Consider the following 17,000-nt stretch of genomic DNA (forward strand, 5'->3'; position numbering starts at 1 on the left):
AGCTAAAGCTAAAATAGATTTAATTAAAAGAAATTAACAGGGAAACTACATTTTGATAAAAGGTGCCATAGATAATGAAAATAATATCAATACATATACACCAAATGCTATAACATTCAGAATTTTAAAGGAAAAACTGAATGACCCTCAGATGGAAATATAAAACTATCTCTCTTTGTAGATGATATGATGATATACTTAGAAAATCCCAGAGATTCAACCAAAACCCCACCCATGCAATTAACTTTCAGAAATTTATCCAGGGTTTTGGGTTTTTTGTTTGTTTGTTTGTTTGTTTATTGTTTTGTTTTGTTTTGTTTTTTTATCGAGGGTGCCTATGACTTTCAGAACAATTCCATACATTCACCAGCTCAAATCTTCTTTTCTGGGAATAAGATGATCTGAGGAGTAAGTGCTAAAGAGCAAGTGAGAAAGCAAGACACAAGGAGCAAGAGATCAAGATGCATACATAAGAAATTATTACTTAGTTTTATCAACAAGAGCCTTGTATAAAGTTGAAAAGTTAACAGTAAACTTCTGAAACAAATTTACTGGATGTTTGAGGTTAAATATGAATAAGTTAATTTCCAAGTCAGTTTCATATTATTTCATTAATTCTGTCTACTTTCTAGTTCTTCTGTACTGTTGGTAAATAGTTTAAAGTCATAGATAAGGAGAAAATGTGTGAATTCTTCATTATCCATATTGACTCTTTCTCTAAGTTGATTTATGAAGAATTGTAAAGTTTCAGCTAAAAGAGTCATGGGCACTGTGTTACCTTGTTTTATTGTGTCAGATATTGATGTAAGTTGAGTTGTTATGGACTGTAACCAGCTTTGTATAGCTATTGTCATTATTTTTCAGTTAATCAATATATCCGTACTTATTTGGGGCAGGAGGGAAGGAGAGGAAATAGTGGCATTAAATCTAGACCTGAAAAAAAAGAACAATGGTCAAACAACAACAGCTGAAACAATAATTTTTAGCGAAGTAGCAAGATATAAAATAAACCCACATAAATCATCAGCATTTCTATGTTATCAACAAATCCCTGCAAGAATAGATAATAAGAGGTACCTCATTTAAAAAAACTGTGTACTTAATTAAATACTTAAGAGTATACCTGCGAAGTCAAACGCAGGAAATACATAAACATAATTATAAAACATATTTATGCAAATAAAGTCAGATTTAAATACTTAAATCATAAAAATAATTTAATTGTTCATGGGTCAGCAGAACCAATGTTATAAATATGATCACTCTACCTAAACTAATCTACTTATTCAGTGGCATCCCAATTGAACTGTCAAAATTATTTTATTGAGTTACAAAAAATAATAAAATTCATTTGGAAGAACAAAAGGTCAAGAATATCAAAGGAATTATTAAAGAGAGAGAGAGAGAGAGAGAGAGAGAGAGAGAGAGAGAGAGAGAGAGAGAGAGAGAGAGAGAGTACCAGATGTTAAACTGTATTTTAAGGCAATAGTTAACAAAACTATCTGGTATGTCTAAGAAATAGATTAGTGGAACACAGTAGACATACAGTAAACAGTAGTAAGCTATGATAGTTTCCTTTTGTTTGAGAGATGTAAAGATTTAATCTTTTGGAACAATTTACAAGATTTGGTAAAAAAGAAAATTGTTGAGAAAACTAGAAAGCCAGCTGGCAGAAATTGGGGGTAGATAACTATCTCACATCATTTACCAAGAGAAGGTCAAAATGACCTAGCTGTAAAGGGAAAAAACTAGACCATAGAATACATTACCTATCGGACTTATAGAAATGTGAAGGATTTATGAATAAACAAGAGTTGTAGAGCATTGCAAGATGTTAAATGCAGAATTTTGATTACATCAAATTCGAAAGATTTTGTACAAATAAAACCAATGTAACCAAGATTATAGGGAAAGCAGAAAAGTGAGGAAAATTCATAGACAGTTTCCCAGATAAACTTCTCATAGCTCAAATATAGACAAGACTGTCAAATTTATAAGAAAATGAGTTATTCCCAAATTAATAAATAGTCAAAGGATATGGACAGGCAGTTTTTGATAAAGAAATTGAAACTTTATATAATCATATAAAATGCTCTAAACCATTATCAATTAATATATATATATATATATATATATATATATATACATACATAATTTATTTACATATTTTTAGTTTTCAACATTCGCTTCCATAATATTTTGAGCTCCACATTTTGTACCCATCTCATCCCTCCCCCCACCCAAAAATGGCATGTATTCTGAATACCCCTTTCCCTAATCTGCCCAATCTTCTATCTCTGCCTCACCTTCTCTTATCTCCTTCCCCTTCAGCTTTCCTATACAGCAGGATAGTTTTCTACACCCCACTGCCTATATATCTTATTTCCCAGTTGCATGCGGAAACAATTTTTTAACATTTGTTTTTAAAATTTTGGTTTCCAGATTTTCTCTTTCTCCCTCCCCACCTACCCTCATTGAGAAGGCAAGCAATTTGTTACAGATTATACATATGTAGTGATGCAAAACACTTCCATAGTACTCATGCCATAGAAAACTACCTCTATTTCCCTTCATCCTATCCTGCCTCCTATTTATTCTATTCCCTCTTTTCACCCTGTCCTTCCTTAAAAGATTTTACTTCTGATTACCCTCTCCCCGAATCTGCCCTCCCCTCTATCATCCTTCTGCTCTCTTGTCCCCTTCCCCACACCCATTTTCCTGTAGGGTAAGATAGATTTCCAAACTCAATCAAGTGTGTAAGTTATTCCCTCCTTAAACCAAATCTGATGAGAATTAGATTCACTCATTCCCTCTCACCTTCCCCCACTTCCCCTCCACTGTAAAAGCCTTTTCTTCTCTGCTTTATGTGAGATACTTTACCCCATTCCACCTATCCCTTTCTCCTTCTCTCAGTATAATCCTCTCTCGCCCTTTTATTTTATTCTCTAGATATCACCCCTTCATCTTCAACTCACCCTGTGCCCTCTATCTATCTATCTATCTATCTATCTATCTATCTATCTACCTCATCTTTCCATGTAAGAATGTAAATAGTTCAACCTTAATAATTCCCTTATGATTTCTCTTTCCTGTTTACCTCTTCATGTTTCTCTTGAGTCTTGTATTTGAAAGTCAAATTTTCTGTTAAGTTCTGGCCTTTCATCAAGAATGCTTGAACGTCCTCTATTTCACTGAATGTCCATTTTTCCCCTGAAGGATTATACTTACTTTTGTTGGGTAGGTGATTCTTGGTTGTAATCCTATCTCCTCTGACCCCTGAAATATCATGTTACAAGCCCTGCAGTCCTTTAATGTAGAAGCCACTAAATTCTGTGTTATCCTGATTGTGTTTCCACAATACTTGAATTGTTACTTTCTGGGTGCTTGCAATATTTTCTCCTTGACCTCACCTTGACGGAATTGGAATTTGTCTACAATATTCCTAGGAATTTTCCTTTGGGGATCTCTTCTAGGAGGTATCAGTGGATTCTTTACATTTCTATTTTACCCTCCAGTTCTAAAATATTGGGGCAGCTTTCCTTGATAATTTCTTGAAAGATTACGTCTAGGCTTTTTTATTGATCATGGTTTTCAGATAGTCCAACAATTTTTCAGTTATCTCTCCTGAGTCTATTTTCCAGGTCAGTTGTTTTTCCAATGAGATATTTTACATTCTCTTCTCTTTTTTCATTCTTTTGGTTTTGTTTTGCAATGTCTTGATTTCTCATAAAGTCACTAGCCTCCAATTGCTACATTTAATTTTTAAGAAAGTATTTTCTTTACTGAGCTTTTGGACTTCCTTTTTCATTTGGCCAATTCTGCTTTTTAAGGCATTCTTCTCCTCATTGGTTTTTTTGGACCTCTTTTGCCCTTTGGGTTAGGCTATTTTTAAGGTGTTATTTTCTTCAGTATTTTTTTGGGATCTTCTTCAGGGAACTGTTAACTTGTTTTTCATGATTTTCTTGCATCACTCTCAGTTTTTCCTCTACTTCTCTTGCTTACTTCTCAAAATCCTTTTTGAGCTCTTCCATGGCCTGGGACCAATTCATATTTTTCTTGGTGGCTTTGGATGTAGGATATTTGACCTTGTTTTCTTCCTCTGGTTGTTTGTTTTTATCTTCTTTGTCACCAAAGAAACATTCTATGGTCTCACTCTTTTTGCCCTGCTTGCTCATGCCAATTGCTTGAGTTAAAAACTCTTTGTTAAGGTAGAACTCTGCTTAGCTTCGGGGGTTTTGTGCAGTTGTTTTCAGACATACTTTTAGGGACCTGTAAGTTTTCCATTTTCCCAAGGTTGAATGATCAAGGGCAAGGTTTTTATTTCTTTCCTGGCCTATGTTCTGGTCTATGAATGACTAGAAGCACTCTTTTCTGCCTTGGAACTGTAAGGGGGATTCACCCTCCTTCACCATTACAAGTTCCACCATGCCAGCACTCTTCCTTGCCATAGGACCTCCACCCAGAAGTGTGACCCACATCCAAGCATGGGCAAAGCAAGAGAATCCTGGCTCACTACCAGCAAAAGATCCCTGAAATCCACCTCTGGTCAGCCACTTGATTCCCCTTCAGTCTGTGGGCCTGAAACTCTGGAAGCAGCTGCCACCCTGGGGGTGCACTCAGGGCTGAGACTTGGACAGTGCTTGTCTCTCACTGAAGTCACAGACTTTTCCTACTGACCTTCTAAAGTTGTCTTTGGTGTTTGTGGGTTGAGAAGTCTGGAAACTGCCAGAGCTCCCCATTATTAGTCCTCTGAGACCTGCTCCAGGTTCAATGAGGCCTGTTTTGTCTGAATGCCCATGCTGAACTGCATTTCTCTCCCAGCCTGGCACAATGGAACTTTCTAATCACCCATCCAGGTTTTCTTGGGCTGCAAATTTGTTTCATTCAGTCTTTTTGTGGATTCTGATGCTCTAGAATTTATTTAGAGCCATTTTGCAGGTATTTTGAGGAGTTTTCAGGACAGCTCAAGTCACCTACTGCTTTCACTCTGCCATCGTGGCTCTGCCCCAGAGAAATATAAACTCAAACAACTTTGAGATGTCATCTCATTCCTATTTCATCAGCTAAAGCTAGAAAAGAAGAAAATTACAAATGTTAGAGGATTTGTGGAAAAATTATGACTAATACAATGTTGGTGTAATTATGAATTTATCCAACTATTTTGGAGAGCAATCTTAAATTTATCCAAAGAGTTATAAAACTGTGTATAACCTTTGACCCAGCAATACCACTATTAGGTATTTCCCAAGGTGATCAGTGAAAAAGGAAAAGAAACTATATATTCTAAAACATTTATAGCAGCTCTCTTTGTAGTGGCAAACACTATAAATCAAGGGGATGACAATCAACTGAGGAATGACTAAGCAAGTTGTATATGCCTATGGTGGAATACTACTGCACTGTAAGAATGATGAACTGGTTGATTTAAAAAATAACATGAATAGATTTGCATGAACTAATTCAAAGTGAAGTGAGCAGAATCAAGACAACATTTATACAGTAATAGCAATTTGTTCAAAGAATAATTGTGAACAAACAAGTTATTCTGAGTAAAATAAATACTCAAATCAACTATAAAGGACCTATGGAGGAAGATGCTATACCCCTCCAGAGAAAGAACTGATAAACAGAAGTATGCATAGTATGGTTTTACATACATTTATTAATCTTTATCAAATGGTGGCCTTCTCTAGTGTGGGGTGGGGCAGAAGAGAGTTCAGAACTAAAAATGTGAGAAAAAATGAATGAAAATTTAAAAACAGAGAGAATCAGTTTATCTAGACAAAGTAAAAACAGAACAGCTTCCCTCCAAAATGAAATGGACTATCATTACTTTGAAATTTTGTTAGATTAGTTTTCAAACTGCTGCTAATACTCTCTCAGATTAATAAATGCCTATTCATCCTATTTCTTTTGTACTAGGCTGTGTCTTGGGTCCTCTTCTCCCTCCATACTATTTTGCTTGATGACCTCATCAGCCGTCATGGTTTCAAAATTAAGTTGATTTATCCAGCCCTACCCTCTCTCCTAAAATCCATATTCTTATCTCCAAGTACTTTTTTGATATCTTAAACAGCATGCCACATCTTAAACTCAACATGTCCAAAACTGATTGCATTTTCTTTCACTGCCCAACTTCATCCCTCTTTATGGCCTTCGTATTAGTATTAAAGGGACTAAAAGTACCCTCCATTACTTATGCTCTCCTTTGGGTCATTCTCAACTCCTCATATTCTGTAACCACTCATATCCAGTCTCTTGCCAAGCACTGTTGGTTCTACTTTAGTAACAACTTTTATAATATCTTTTCTCTTCTGACACTGTCACACTCTGGTGTACATCACTGCATACCTGAGTCATGGGAAGGGTCTTCTTATTGTTCTCACTACTTCAATCCCTCCCCATTCTAATCCATTCTGTATATAGTCTGAAAATAGACTAAAGAAAGGATCTTTCTAACATGCTGAGAAGCTTTTTCAGTTCTAGGCCATAGCCCAGTCTAAAGTAAAAAAAGTAGGGGACAACCATGATCTCAGATCAAACAACAGCAAAAGTGTTCTTAATTAAAATAAATAAATAAACTACATAAATAATGAATATATAGGCACTAAAATATGCTTCAAATGGTGTAGAATCCAACTACTTACAGGAAACTTTAAATGAGTTTTAGGAGAAATAGCAAAAAAACTTATAATAATGGAAGAAATCCCAATTTACTCCTCTCAGATCTTTGTAAATCTAATGAAAAAAGAAGTGAAAGACTCGGATAGAATAATTAAAAGTTAAATATAATAAATCTCTAGAAATTACTGGGTGGGAATAGAAAGAAACTTACATATTTCTCTCAGCTTTGCCTGTCAAATTCATAAAAACTATGTTTTAGGGCATAAAAGATCACAAAGATGCAGAAAATCAGAAATATTAAAATTTTTTGTGAACCACAGTGCAGAAATTATATATATATATATATTTATATATATATATATATATATATATATATATATATATATATATATATATATATATATATATAACTGCTTAAGAAATGATTAAAATTAATTGAAGACCACTTTGAAGAGCCAAGATGGCAAAGTAACCAGTAAATCACTACCACTTCCTGATGTCTAAAAAAAATTATGCCCCAAGAAAAGTCCTGGAATGGCAGAGCCAGTGGAAAGAAGATGTAGAGGAATCTATTAGCATGGGAAGCTTGGAGGATCGGCAAAAAAGGTCCCTTTCATTAGGGTAAAGGGGTAGTGCATTCCAGGACAGGAAGGATACCAACAAGCCAGCAGCAAGTCCCACCTAAGCAAACCAGCAGGAGGTCCTGAGCCCCAAGGTTGTAGAGCAGGCCAAGACCAACACAAGGACTCCCAATATGCCTTAGCATAGCCATAGAAACTGGCAGGAAGACCTCCACAGAACTCCCAGCACTCTGACACAGTCCCAGGCAGGCAGACATACTCAGGCACAGGGCGAGCAGGCATCATTCAGCAACTAGACCCCACCTGCTTCACTGTAGCCCAAGGGAAATGCAGAAAAGCCCCACCTCTGTACATTCCAGACATCATCCGTAGAATGTCAGCTCATCACCATGTAAACTGCCAGACTCATACAGCCTCCAGCTGCCAGCATCTGAGGGCCAACACACAAAGCCAGTGACCAGGGTCATGGACCCCTGCACAAGAAGCTTGGGACAGTGGCCTCTCCCACTCCAGCAGGAGAGCTCAATTTTAAAACCCAGGAAATAGGCAAGCCAGATTAGTGAAAAGCAAAAACAAACACTGACAATAGACTGTTTCTATGAGGACAGGTAAATTCAAAACACACACTCAAAAGAGGACTACATTGTCAATATATGCACATCCAAAACCTCAAAGAAGAATACAAACTGGTCTCAAGCCCAAAAAGCCTTATTGGAAGAGCTCAAGAAGGACAAAAATTTACTGAAGAATTCCTTAAAAAATAAAACTGGCCAAATGGGGGGAAAAATCCGCTGAAGAAAACAATTTGAAAAATAAAATTGGCCAAATGGAAAAGGAGGTATAAAAGCAAACCAAAGAAAACAATTCATTGAAAATTAGAATGGAGTAAGTTAAAGTTAATGACTCTATGAGACAATGAGAAACAATAAAACAAAGTGAAAAGGATGAAAAGAAAATGAAGAAAATGTGAAATATCTCAATGGGAAAAAAATTACCAAGAAAATAGAACTAGGAGAGATAATTTAAGAATCAGTGGACCACGTGAAGGTCATGATCAAAAAAAAAAAGCATGGACAGAATCTTTCAAGAAATTATCAAGAGAAACTACCCTGATATCCTAGAAGTAGAGGATAAAAAACTCATTGAAGTAATCTACCAATCACCTTCTGAAAGTTTGTGTACAATGTTCTCTTGGTTCTGCTCACTTCACTCAGCATCAGACATGAAAGTCTTTCCAGGTTTTTCTGAAGTCATCCTGTTCATCATTTCTTATAACACAAGAGTATTCCATTACACTCATATACTACCACTTGCCCAGCCATTCCCCAATTGATGAGCATCCTCTCAATTTCCAATTGTTTGCCACCACAAAAACAGCTGCTATGAATATGTTTGTACATGTGAGTCCTTTTCCCACTTGCATGATCTGGTTGGGATATAGCCCTAGAAATGCTATTGCGGGGTCAAAGAGTATACACATTTTTATAGCCCTTTGGGCATAGTATATTATTATTGTGATAAGTTGTTGTAATCTATTTGCTAATATTTTATTTAAAATTTTAGCATCTATATTCATTACAGAAATTGCTCTACAATTTTCTTTCTCTCTTTGGACTCTTCCTGGTTTAGGTATCCACACCATATTTGTATCATAAAAAGAATTTGGTAAAATTCCTTCTTCACCTCTTTTCCAAAAAAGTCTATGTAGCATTGGAATTATTTATTCTTTAAATGTTTGACAGAATTCACATTTAAATCCATCTGGCCCTGGAGATTTTTTCCTAGGGAGTTCATCAATAGCATGTTCAATTTCTTTTTCTGAGACGGGGTTATATAAGTATTTTGCTTCCTCTTCTGTTAATCTGGGCAATTTATATTTTTGTAAATATGTATTCATATTACTAAGATTATGAAATTTATTGGCATACAATTGGGAAAAATTGTTCCTAATTATTGTCTTAATTTCCTCTTCCTTGGTGGTAGATTCACCCTTTTTATTCTCGATACTAATACTTTTGTCTTCTTTTTCCTTAATTAAATTAAATAAAGCTTTCTCTATTTTATATTTTTTTTCCTAAAACCAGCTCTAACTTTTATTTATTAGTTCAATACTTTTCTTAATTTCAATTTGATTAATTTTCTTTGGTTTTCAATATTTCAAATTTAGTGCTTAGATTAGAATTTCTAATTTGTTCTTTTTCTAGTTTTTTTTAGTTGTGTGCCCAATTCATTGATTTCCTCTTTTTCTATTTTATTTATGTAAGCATTTAAAGATATAAAACTTCCCCCAAGAATTGCTTTCTCTGCATCCCATAAGTTTTGGTATATTCTCATTATTTTTATTCTCTTGAAAGAAGTTATTGATTATTACTATGATTTGTTGTTTGACCCAATCATTTTTTAGGATTAGATTATTTGGTTTCTAATTATTTTTTAGTCTATCTTTCCAGGGCCTTTATTACATATAATTTTTATTGCATCATGATCTTAAAAGGATGCACTTAATATTTCTGCCTTTCTGCTTTGCATTGTGAGGTTTTTATGTACTAGCACATTGTCAATTTTTCTGTATGTTCCATGTACCACCAAGAAAAAAGTATATTCCTTTCTATCCCCATTCGGTTTTCTCTAGAGATCTATTATATCAATCTTTTCAAATGTTCTATTCACCTTCTTAAATTCTTTTTTGTTTGTTTTGTGGTTAGCTTTATCTAGTTCGGAGAGGAGGAGGTTGAGGTCCCACACTAGTATAGTTTTGTTCTCTATTTCTTCCTGTAACTCCCTGAACTTCTCCTTTAAGAATTTGGATGCTATACCATTTGGTGCATATATGTTTAGTAATGATATTACTTCATTGTCTATAGTGCCTTTTCATAAGATGTAATTTCCTTCGTTATCTCTTTTGATTAGATCTATTTTTGCTTTTGCTTTGTCTGAGATTGGGATTGCTACACCTGCTTTTTTTACTTCAGCTGAAGTATAATATATTCTGTTATAGCCTTTTACCTTTACCCTGTGTGTGTCACTCTTTTTCAAATGTGTTTCCTGTAAACAACATATTGTAGGATTGTGGTTTTTAATCCATTCTGCTATCCACTTCCGTTTTATGGGAGACTTCATCCCATTAACATTCACAGTTATGCTTACCATCTGTGTCTTTCTCTCCATCCCTTTTCCCCCCCGTTTATGCTTTTCTTTCTCCTTTTCCCTCCTCACTAGTGTTTTGCTTTTGATCACCACCTCCTTTAGTCCCTCCTCCCTTTTGTTAGCCCTTTCCCTTTTCTTCCCCTTTACCCTTATGCTTCTTCCCTCCATTCTATCCCCCCTCCATTTTCTTTCCCCCTTTCCTTTCTACTACCTATAGAAGTTAGATTTCTATACCTAACTGACTATGTTATTCCCTTCTTGAAACAAATCTGACAAGAGTAAGGTTCAAACATTGTTCATCTCCCTCCCTTCTTTCCCTCTGTTGGAATAAGTGTTTGTGTCTTTTTCTGTAATGTAATTTACCATTGTCTGCCTTCTTCTTTTTCAGTACATTTTCTTTTTTAAAAAATTTATTTATTCTTTATTTTTAGTTTTCAATATTCACTTCCACAAGTTTTTGAGTTTCAAATTTCTCACCCCTCCCCCCACCCCAAGATGGCATGCATTCTGAATACCCTTTCCCCTGGTCTGCCTTCTCTTCTATCTCTCCCCCCTCCCTTCTCTTATCCCCTTACCCTTCTATTTTCCTGTACAGCAGGATAGATTTCTACACCCCATTTTCTGTATTTCTTATTTCCCAGTTGCATGTGAAAACATTTTTTTTAAACATGTGTTGTTAAAACTTTGAGTTCCAAATTTTCTCCCTTCCTCACTCCCCACCTAACCTCATTGAAAAGGCAAGCAACTCAATGTGCAGTTATGCAAAACGCTTCCTTAGTAGACATGTTGTGAAAAACTTATTCTATTTCCCTTAATCCTATCCTGCCCTCTCATTTATTCTATTCTTTCTTTTGACCCTGTCCCTCCTCAGAAGTATTTGCTTCTGATTACCCCCTTTCCCAATCTGCCCTGCTCTCTATCATCCCCCTGCTCTCTTGTCCCCTTCTCACCCTATTTTCCTGTAGGGTAAGACAGATTTCCATACCCAATTGAATGTGTATGTTATTCTCTCCTTAAGCCAAATACTATGAGAATAAGATTCCCTCATTCCCTCTCACCTTCCCCTGTTTCCCCTCCACTGTGAGAGACTTTTCTGGTTTTTTTGTGAGACAATTTCCCCCTTCTACCTCTCCCTTTCTTCTCCCAGTATCATCCTCCCTCATCGCTTAATTTTATTCTCCAGATATGACCCCTTAATCTTCAACTCACCCTGTGCCCTCTATCTATCTATCTATATATACATACATACAATTTTTTTCCTTCAACTACCCTAGCACTGACAAAGTTCTCATGAGTTACAAATATCATCTTTCCATGCAGGAATGTAAACAGTTCAATATTAATAAGTCTCTTACAATTTCTCTTTCCTGTTTACCTCTTCATGTTCCACTGGAGTCCTGTATTTGAAAGTCAAATTTTCTGTTTAACTCTGGTCTTTTCATCAGGAATGCTTGAAAGTCCTCTATTTCACTGAATGACCATTTTTTCCCCTCAAGGATTATACTCAGGTTTGCTGGGTAGGTGATTCTTGGTTTTAGTCCTATCTCCTTTGCCCTCCAGAATATTATATTCCATGCCCTGTAGTCCCTTAAGGTAGAAGCTGCTAAATCTTGTATTATCCTGATTGTGTTTCCACAGCACTTGAATTGTTTCCTTCTGGCAGCTTGTAATATTTTCTCCTTGACCTGGAAACTCTGGAATTTGGCTACACTATTCCTAGAAGTTTTCCTTTGGGGATCTCTTCCAGAAGGAGATCGTTGGATTCATTCAATTTCTATTTTGCCTTCTGGTTTTGATATATCAGGGCAGTTTTCCTTGATAATTTCTTGAAAGATGATGTCTAGGCTCTTTTTTTGATCATGGCTTTCAGAGAGTCCAATAATTTTAAATTCTGTCTCCCGGATCCATTTTCCATGTCAGTTGTTTTTCCAAAGGGATATTTCACATTGTTTTCTAATTTTTCATTCTTTTAGATTTCTTTTCCAGTGTCTTGATTTCTCATGAAGTCACTAGCTTCCAATTGCTCTATCCTAATTTTTAAGGAAGTATTTTCTCTTTTTTTCATTTTTTTCCTTTTTTTAAATGCTTTTGAGTTGAAAATTTTCCCCCCTTTTTCTTTCACCCACCCTCCTCAAGACGGCCACAATCTGACATAGGCTTTACATTTACATACCCATTAAACATATTTTCACATGAGTGAAGTTGTAAGTAACAATTAAAACCAATGGGAGGAACCATCAGAAAGATGAAAAAAACTCAACAGAAGATAAAAATACGTGATAGGGATTCAACTTCCATAGTTCTTTTTTTGGATGTGGACAGCATTTTCCATCCCGAAGGCTCTGGAGATGTCTTAGATCCTCGTGATGCTGAGAAGGGTTCAGTTTAACAATCTTAGTCATTCATAACTTGGCTGTTATTGTGTACAAAGTCCTCTTGGTTCTGCTCACTTCCTCAGCATCAGACCATATAAGTCTTCCCAGGTTTTTCTGAAGTCAGCCTGTTCATCATTTCTTATAGCACAATAGTATTCCATTACATTCATATACCACAACTTGCTCATCATCCCCAATTGATGGGCATCCTCTCAATTTCCAATTCTTTGCCACCACAAAAAGAGCTGCTATGAATGTTTTTGTACATGTGGATCCTTTTCCCATTTGCTTGATCTCTTTGGGATATAGCCCTAGAAGTGCTATTGCTGGATCAAAGGGTATGCACATTTTTGTAGCCCTTTGGGCATAGTTCCAAATTGTTCTCCAAATGGTTGGATCATTTCAAACTCTACCAACAATGTATTAGTTCCAATTTTCCCACATCTCTCCAACATTTATCATTTTCCTGTTTTGTCATGTTGGCCAATCTGATAGGTGTGATGTGGTACCTCAGAGTTGTTTTGATTTGCATTTCTCTAATCAATAATGATTTAGAGCATTTTTTCATATGACTATAGATGGCTTTAATTTCTTCATCTGAGAACTGCCTGTTCATATCCTTTGACCATTTATCAATTGGGGAATGGCTTGTGTTCTTATAAATTTGTCTTAATTCTCTATATATTTTAGAAATGAGGCCTTTATCAGAAAGACTGGTTGTAAAAATTCTTTCCCAATTTTCTACCTTCCTTCTAATCTTAGTTGCATTGGCTTTGTTTGTGCAAAAACTTTTCAATTTAATGTAATATTATTTCATTGTCTATGGTGCCTTTTAGCAGGATGTAGTTTCCTTCCTTATCTCTTTTGATTAGATCTATTTTTGCTTTTGCTTTATCAGAGATCAGGATTGCTACCCCTGCTTTTTTTACTTCAGCTGATGCATAATATATTCTGCTCCAGCCTTTTACCTTTACCCTGTATGTGTCACTCTTTTTCAAATGTGTTTCCTGTAAACAACATATTGTAGGTATGGTTTTTAATCCATTCTGCAATCTGTTTCCGTTTTATGGGAGAGTTCATCCCATTCACATTCACAGTTGTGATTACTATCTGTCTTTTTCTCCATCCTTTTTACCCCCCTATTTATGCTTTTCTTTGTCTTTTCTCCTTTCCCTCCTTCACTGGTGTTTTGCTTCTGACCACCACCTCCCTCAGTCCCTTCCCCCTTTTATTATCCCTTTCCCTTTTCTTCCCCTTTAGTCTTACTGCTGCTTCCCTCCCTTCTTTCCCCTCCTCTCTTTTCTTTCCCCCTCCCTTTTCTTTCCCTTTTCCCTCCTACTGCCTATAGGGCAAGTTAGATTTCTATACCTAACTGATTATATTATGCCCTTCTTGAGCCTAATCTGATGAGAGTAAGGTTCAAACAATGCTCCCCCCCTTCTTTCCCTCTGCTGTAATAGGATTTTGTGTCTTTTCCTGTAATGTAATTTACCCTTGTCTGCCTCCTCCTTTCTCAGTACCTTTTTAAGATTAGATTGATCCACTTATTTGGATCCATTTAACCCACTTGATTAGATTTTTTTTATCATTACATCAAAGTCAACTAATATCCACCCTCTTTATGTATACTCCTTTAACAAGGTGTAATAACAATACAGTTCTCAAGGGTTGAAAGTCTCATATTCCCTTGTAGGGGTTTAAACAGCCCCCCCCATTAACAATATATTGTATCCTTCTGTCCCATTTACCTTTTTAAGTCCTTCTTGACTCCTATACTTCAAGATCAAATTTTTTGTTGAGCTCTGGTCTTTTTATGAGGAAAGTTTGGAAGTCTCCTATTTCGTTGAATATCCACCTCCTCCCTTGAAAAATGATGCTCATTGTTGCTGGGTAATTGATCCTTGGCTGCATTCCAAGCTCCTTTGCCTTACGGAATATCATGTTCTGTGGCCTGCGGTCTTTCAATGTAGAAGCTGCAAGGTCCTGTGTAATCCTGACTGTGGTTCCATGATATTTAAATTCTTTCTTTCTGACTGCTTGCAGGACCTTCTCTTTCATCTGGTAATTTTGGAATTTTTCTATTATATTTCTTGGTGTTGTCAATTTGGGATCTCTTTCAGGTGGTGGTCGGTAGATTCTTTCTATGGCTATTTTCCCTTCTGGTTCTAGAACTTCTGGGCAGTTTTCCATTATGATTTTCTAAAAGATACTGTCCAGGCTCTTTTTTTCATCATGATTTTCAGGTAGTCCAATAATTTTTAAACTGTCTCTCCTGAGTCGATTTTCCATGTCGGTTGTTTTACTGATGAGGTATTTTATGTTTTCATCGATTTTTTCATTTTTTTGTTTCTGTTTGACTCTTGCTCTCTCATAGAGACATTAGTTTCCATTTGTCAAATTCTAATTTTTAACAGATTGTTTTCTTCTGTTAGTTTTTGTACTTCCTTCTTCAACTGGCCAATTCTGTTTTTTAGGGACTTGTTTTCTTCAGTGTAATTTTTTTCCAACTGGCCAATTGTATTTTTGAAGGACTCTTCTGCCTCTCTCATTTGACTACTAAAATCCTTCTTGAGCTCTCCTAAGAAGGCTTTTTGGGATTCAGACCAGTTCACATTCCCTTTTGTTGTTGCAGATGTGGGTTTGTTGACAATGTTGTCCTCTTCAGAATTTCTGTCTTTGTTTTCACTCTTCTCATAATATGAATGTATGGTACGTTTCTTTTTACTCATGGTGTTCCTTTATTCCCTGGCCTTTAAAGGTATTGAACTCTCCTGCTGGGGAACAGAGGGTACTGACCCAAGCTTCTTGTCTTGGGAGCCTAGGTCTTGGTCACTGGCTTTGCATTCTGGGGCCTCTTATGCTGGGAAATGGAGGCTGTACGTTTCTGGCAGCTTACCTCACGTTGGGCTGCAATCAGCAAGGCTGGAATTTTCAGGCAATTCTAGGTTGCCTGCTTTTCCTTTCCTTGAGCTTTCTTCTGCTCCTTTTAGATGGCTGCTGCAGGATGTTTATCTGCCTGGGGCCCCCTGCAGTGTTGTCTCCCTCGTTTCTGCTAATGCATGGGGAGATTACTTTGTGGTGGATTGCCGAGACTCCTGGTGGTTCTCTGAGCTGGTTTCCACCGGTTCCCCCTGCCCTCACTGAGGCACTGGGAGATTCAGGTGTTGGTGTTTGCATTGTCTACCACCTGGGCTTCAGGATTTCTTCACAATTGGAGGCTTCAGGGATCCCACAGCTCACCTGGTGTTGGGTTGGAATCAGCAAAGTCGGGGCTTTAGGAAGTCTTTAGGTTGTTTTCTTCACCTCCTTTCAGATGAATGCTGCAGGGTACTTATCTGCCTGGGGCCCCTTGTTTTTGCTGAGGCACTGGGAGACCCATTTGCTGGGCTACTGTACTGCTGCTCCTTGTCTTTCTTCTAGTTCAGGTGTTCCAGTTTTTTTTTTTCTGGAGTGATATTTTCTGGGTTTTCAGAGGTTGATAAAGGAGAGTGAGAGTGACTACCTTTTCACTTCGCCATCTTCTCTCCTGGAAGCCTCCTCTCAGGAAGTATTTTCTTCAGTAATCTTTTGGACTTCCTTTTCCATCTGGCCAATTTTTCTGTTTAGGGCATTTTTCTCTTCATTGGCTGTTTGGATCTCTTTTGCCATTTGCGATAGGCTATTTTTTGAGGTGTTATTTTCTTCAGTATTTTTTGGGGTCTCCTTTAGCCAGCTGTTGACTTGTTTTTCATTATTTTCTTGCCTCACTCTCATTTCTCTTCCCAGTTTTTCCTCTGCTTCCCTTACTTGCTTCTCAAAACCACTTTTGAGCTCTTCCAAGGCCTGGGGCTGATTCATATTTTTCTTGGAGGCTTTGGATGTAGGAGCTTTGACTTTGTTGTCTTCTTCTGGTTGTATATTTTGATCTTCTTTTTTCACCAAAGTAAGATAATATAGTCTGACTCTTTTTGCACTTCTTGCTCATGATCCCAGCCAACTATTTGAGTTTTAAACTCTTTGTTAAAGTAAGAGTCTGCTTCCAATGTGGAGAGTGTACTGTCCCAAGCTTCAGGGGTTTGTGTAGCTGTTTTCAGAGATACTTGTAGGGAAGTGTAAATTTTCAGTTCTACCAAGGTAGTATGATACGGGTGAGGTGTTTACTCCTTTCCTGGCCTGTGACCACAAGTATTCCTTTCTGTCCCGTAACTGTGAGGAGGGGTTCCTCTTCACAGCCACTACAAGCTCCACCATGCCAGCATTCCTCCTCACCCCAGCACTGCCTTCCAGAACTGTG

The 17,000-nt window shown here is 36.8% G+C and overlaps 1 protein-coding gene and 1 pseudogene across 1 annotated transcript in view; both read left to right on the forward strand.

Annotated features, from left to right (window-relative positions):
* EPHA6 (EPH receptor A6) overlaps positions 1–17,000 on the forward strand; it is a 1,178,244-nt gene that overhangs the window by 396,362 nt on the left and 764,882 nt on the right. The gene's annotated exons all lie outside the window — the stretch shown is intronic.
* The window catches only part of LOC110202010 (cytoplasmic dynein 1 light intermediate chain 2-like), a 49,170-nt pseudogene that overhangs the window by 30,035 nt on the left and 2,135 nt on the right, over positions 1–17,000 (forward strand).

Source organism: Phascolarctos cinereus, unplaced genomic scaffold (genome assembly GCF_003287225.1).
Source record: "Phascolarctos cinereus isolate Bilbo 61053 unplaced genomic scaffold, phaCin_HiC Scaffold_725;HRSCAF=1366, whole genome shotgun sequence".
Taxonomy (NCBI): Eukaryota; Metazoa; Chordata; class Mammalia; order Diprotodontia; family Phascolarctidae; genus Phascolarctos; species Phascolarctos cinereus.